The following is a 5,753-nucleotide window of genomic DNA, read 5'->3' on the forward strand; positions in this document are numbered from 1 at the left end:
GTCTCTCTCTGTCTGGGGAGCGCACGCGCCATATAGGGAAAATCTCTCAAAAAAAAAAAAAAGTAGAGAATTAGGCCTTTGTAAAAATCACTGGAAAAGCCAGAAAAATGGAGTTGAAGGCCACCAGGTCAGGAAATTGGGGTTGTCATGGTCCTCACAGCTGCCCCACACCCTTGAAGCTGGGGACAACACCGTAGACCCCTGAATCCAGTCACTACCAATACTGTTCAAGTGCACTTTTGCAGAGAGATGGTAGCTTTGGGGTTCCAGCCTCCAAATCTGGCACAAATGCACCTCCTGAGTGGATCTTGAGTAGAGCTACGAGAACATCTGGGAAGCACCATTTTTAGTTTTGCAAGCTCCATAGATAGAAGGGCGAAGTGGAAATAAGAGAATCAGTGTGAGTATCCTACACAGCCTTTTTGTTCCAAAGGTCCCTGATTTCTTACCACCCAAATATGTTTATTTTATTTACATAGAGAGAGAGAGAGAGAGAGAGAGTCCCTCCACAGGGTCTGACCAAACTGTGATCCTTCCTTCAGCCTCTGGCCAGCCAGGATTACCAGTAGGTGATGTTTCAGGGTGCCCTGGGATTTTAATTGCAGTCTTGTCTATGGCTCCAGCATTTCAGAGCAGCATCTTACTGTCTGTGCCACCTGGCTAGGTCCAAAGTTCCACAATTCTCCTGGAGAGAAGCCTGGGGAGTTTCAGCAGAAACATCAGCTTTTCCAAGTTTTATTGGTCTTGCCGCATTCCATCCAGCCACGTCTATGGCCCACAGCCCACTGAGGCAAGGTGCCCTGCAAGTTGGCGCAGTGGGATTTTGGCAGCTCCCGGGTCCACTTCTGATGTCCACTTCTTGCTGGGGAGGTAGGGAGGTCATGGGGAATCGCCAGTTGCCTTCTCTCCCTGCAACCCTTCAACTCTCAATCTTGCGTAAGGTTGAAAAATGGAATTTTTAGGACAGAGAAAAATGAAGTTTAGGAGGAAGCCAAGAATCCTCTGGGGTCATGTGGCCAAGGTCTTGACCTTGTTATCTAAGTACAGTCGTCCCCTCCTCACCTGGGAGGACTCCAGGCCGGGGCAGGGGATGCTATGGGGAGCAGGGAGATGGGCTCCATTTCTCCATCCCTACCCTTCCTTCCTGACAAGGGCAACGTGAGGTAATAAGCAGACCACAAGGTTGGAGGGCAGGAGGCTGGCTGCTGCTGGTGTATCTTGGAGAACGGGGGGCAGAAAGATAGAATAGGTTTTAGACCTGTGTGATGAGAAACGTGCCTGGGCCCTGCATCACTCTTCTAAATTGGCTCTAATTGGCCCCCACCCCCACTCCTGTCAGGAGAGCCGTAGGGTGGGGAGCTGGCGTGGAGAAACAGTTGCCTCTCTTCCAGATCTAAGTGGCGGTGGCAGCCGGCAGTGTGGAAAGCAGAGAGGAGAGTGAGGCTGGCTCATGGTGAGGAGGTTCTGCTGGGCACCTGGAGCTGGGGGGCCTCCAATCTCTCTCCTCTGATATATCCTTAGAACTTGGTCCCATAGAAACTGGTTCAACTCTTGGCTCCAACCACTTGAAAACTGGTTCAACTCTTGGCTCCAACCACGACAGGCAGGTGTGCATGCATATCCAATGTCCAAAAAAGGAAGAAGAGATGGGAGATGGAGGAGACAGGACTGTGGTGTGACCAGGCCCCATTTGGGGGAGGGGGTGTTCTCTCTCTCATCAGCAAGTACTCATGCCCTCTGATAATTAAGAACAAAAACAAAAATAAAGAAGAAAACCTTTCTTCCATGGAGACTTTCTGGGAAGCAGATTAGGCTTTCTGAGAGGCAGAATCATGCAGAGGTAAGTGGTCAATGAAAAACTTGAGCCTGGGGGCCAGCCGGTGCTGGATTCCCACATGGCCAACCATGGTTTGAATCCCAGACCTGACAGCTTAAAAATCACAAAGTGTCTGTGTGCATGCCCAAAATCCTCTGTCTTGCACACGGCCCTATGACAAAAACCTAAAGAAAAACCCAAACAACAAACACTTGACCCCTGAGTGGCACCATATTCCACTGTGACCCTGAGCCTGGTCCCTTCAGCAGGGTTGCTGCTTAGGGATATGCGACATTCCATGAGAAGACTCAGCGAGCCCAGCCCCCTTTGGGGAAAAGGGAGTTCAAGATAAGGGCCCCAGAAACCTACGAGGGGCTAAGCTGCTGGCTGGTCTCAGCCCTAGCGCGAGAAGCGAGAAGCGGCTGTCCCGTGCATTACTCCGCCTGTCTGAGCCGCAGGTTCCTTGCCTTTTGTGGGAAGGTGGTGGCTGCTCTGCTGAGGCCCTCCTGGCTCAGGTGGTCTGCGCTCACAGGGCTCAGGAGCACCGTCTCCTCCCCTCTGCCTCACGACGACTTGTGCTCCTGCTCGCCTGGTTCCTGCAGGCAGAGGGTGGTCCCTGAGCGCCAAAGAGACCCCTTTTGGCTGTTGGGAAAGAGCCCGGATGTGTGCTGAATACACTCTCCGATGTTGTTATTCAGCGGGAAGCAAGAAGAGGAAGAAAAGCACAGGGAGAAGATATTGTTTGGGTACAATCTGTGTTTGCAATTTTCCACATCGGTTCTTTTTATGAACGCTCCAAAAACAAGACAACAGCAGCGGTTGATTCAATATGCGCCATGGAGGAAAACAATAAGGAAAAAAATAAGGGTTTTTTAATAAGCACTTGGAAAGGCTGTAATTAAATCTCGGGCTCTGTTTGGAAAACAAGAATCTCATTTAGTGCTTTTGCCCCGGCGCTCCCTAACATCTGCACCCGTGTTTTCTGGTGGGCAATTACTGCGTCCTCCGCGGCTTGATTAACAAATACAGGTGCGGGACGCTCTCAGGAGATCCCAGGATGCAGGGAGGGGCGGCTGCCAGGGAGGAGGCGGCAGCAGGGAAGACTTGGCTCTCACCCCAACAGGTGTTGCGGGGACCTGGGAGAGCTGGGGAAGGAGCAGTCACAGGGCGAGAGAGGGAGTGAGGGGAGAGACCCCCTGCCTCTCCTGGCTGCTGCTTTGAGGCTGACTCTGCAGAGGCGCCATGAGGTTATGGAAATGCCTAGGGATCCTCTGGGCTGGGATTCGGGGACTTTGAAAGAAGTGACCAGGTCAGCCAGTGGCGTGGTGGTTAAGGCGGCTGGATCCCATCTGGCCTATCATGTGGTTCTGGTCATGGACCAGCAGCTTGAGAATAATTCCTGACGACTGAGACTGACCGTGTGTCCCTCCCCACAATTTCAGAAGGAGGGAGCGGTGGAGGAGGAAGGATTTTGGGACCATTCTCATGGGGGTGGGAGTGTTTTCTCACATTCCTTTTCTCTGTCTGGGGAGTGCACATGGCCCTCTGGCCATTAAATAAATAAATAAATAAATAAATAAATAAATAAATAAATAAATAAAAGGAGACATGGATGCTGCAGTGAGAATGGGAGCCCCAAGTCAGTGGGTACTGTGTGTCCATGGAGCTATTTCCTAGCAGGAAAGTAGCCAACTGGTGTGCTTGTCCCCTACACTCACTACACTTCCCAACAGCTGCCTGGACCTTGGGCCTCCTAATGCCGTATCTTCCCCCATGGTGTTAGAGTGCAGCACTATTAAAACATATATTTTTTAAGTTTCTTTCTTTCTTTTTTTCTATGAGTGAGAGAAATAGGGAGAGAGACAGAGACAGAGACACAGCACTCCCACAGGGCTTGATGCTGAGATCCAACTCTCTCCACCCCCAACCTCGGCCAACCACAGATCTTGTACGGTCATATTCAGGGAGGTCTCTAATGACACCACCCCAGAGCCTTCACATGTGGGAAGCCTCACAGAGCTTCCCATTTTATCATCGTGCCACCGTCTGTCCCCAGCTCTGTTTCACTGGATAGTCCCTGGGGCTAGGCACCATGCTCCCTGCTCCCTGCTCCGTGCTCCCTCATTCAAGCCTTTCACGTGGCAGGGACACAGGTGCTGCTGTTGTTGCCATCTCTGGTTTTTGGATGGGGAAGTTGAGGCACAGAGGATAGGTAGTGTGTCCAAGAATACACAGCTGGTAGGAGAGAAAATAGCGCTGAAGCCAGGCTGTCTGGTTCCAGAGCCTCCCTACCTGCCTTGATCCCTGAGCTTGTTTATCAGAAGAACCTGCACTGTTCTTTTCTGCTCTTTGCTCTGGGTGCCTGCTTCTCAAGAAATTAATTTTATTTATTTATTTTTTTGAAAGAGAGATTTTTGCTATAGGGCATGTGCACTTGCCGGAGAGACAGACAGACAGAAAACAAGAAACCACCCCTCCCTGGGGGGATGGCCACGCTCCAATCCCTTCTCCTCCATTCTCCTCTTGGGATCTTGGGCACTCACACACACGCACCTAGCGTGTGTTTTAAGCTGCCAGATCTGGGATTCGAATCATGGTCGACTACATGGTAGTCTAGCAACATAACCATTACACTATTCTGAGTGCCTGCTAGAACAGGGGAGAGAGGAGTCTTGGTGAGATTTGGGCGAGGGGAAGGGAAGGGGCTCTTCATCTGGAGCCTAATGTCCCAGGGATGTGGTAGTAGGGCTTGTACTGAGAGTGAGCAGTGAGATTTGCAGTCTTGGATGAGGCTACCAAGACTGAAAGTGTTTTCTAGAAGGCATTTCCAAATCTTCGTGCATTATCCAAACATTGAGTGCTATGAGGACATGTCACCTTGGTGGGGTGCTTTGTCCAGTACAGCTTAGTTTGGCCATGCCCAGAGGACTGAGGGAATCCATTGACTTCTGTCTTGTGCTATGTGCAGGCTGTCTTTTTCCAGCTCTCTGAAGCTGAGCTTGAGTCCTTTGGAAGAGTTTGGCCTTTTCTTTCCGCCCCCCTGTGACCTTCAGAAAGGATTCTCCCGCCCTGAGTCTCAAGGACAGATGGATTTCCTTGCTTGAGATGGTGTCCAACTCCACGGTGCTACCTTATGGCTTTGAGATCCCCTACTCTTGTCCCGGCTGCATCTCAGCTCTAGCCAGAAGCTGGCTCGGGGCTCCTTTCTTCCTTGGCTCCTCCCCACAGTACTGAGGATACAGCTCCTGGCGCCAGCTGGAAGCCACCCTGTTTGGTGTGTGTGCTCACGGCAACTCCTGTGCCTGGTGCCAGGGCCTGGAGAAGGGCTGGGATTCTAGAGCAGTCAGCCCCTCCCTATCACTTGGCGTAGCTTCTCTCACTTCTTGAAATGCGGAGAAGGAAAGCTGATGTTCTGCTCGCTGCTGCTTCCTCTGCGGTGGTGGAGGCCGCTGTTTCCTCTTGCTGCTGTGACTGTTGGGGCAACAGCTTTTGAGGAGCCATTTGGTGGGTCAACTCAACAAAAGCACGGGAAGACACACACATGATGTAAGGGCAGGTGAGCAAGTGAGAATTACCAAGTAGGGAATCCAATTAATATTCTTGGAGTGGCTTCTCCTAGCGGTACCTACTGTCATCAGTAAGCCAATGCACATGGTGAAAACCTAGATCAAGACGGGAGTGGGAGCTTGTTCCTTTAGTGCCGGGAAATTCTGCTTGCTGCGGTTCTGAGAAGACAAAACATTTAACCGTTACCCTTTCAGACTGACTGCAAACTTTAGCGAGCACCTGAGTATGTCATTGCCAGCACCATCTGGCATGTACATTATACTTTCTTCTGGGAGCTCCGATGGCAGAGAAGGCACGATTGCATATTGTCACTGCCACACTGGGAGCTGGCATTTGCTCCCTATTTTTCAGATTTAGATACGGCAGCCAG

The sequence above is a fragment of the Tupaia chinensis genome, unplaced genomic scaffold, assembly GCF_000334495.1.
Source record: "Tupaia chinensis unplaced genomic scaffold, TupChi_1.0 Scaffold000610_1, whole genome shotgun sequence".
Lineage (NCBI taxonomy): Eukaryota > Metazoa > Chordata > Mammalia > Scandentia > Tupaiidae > Tupaia > Tupaia belangeri.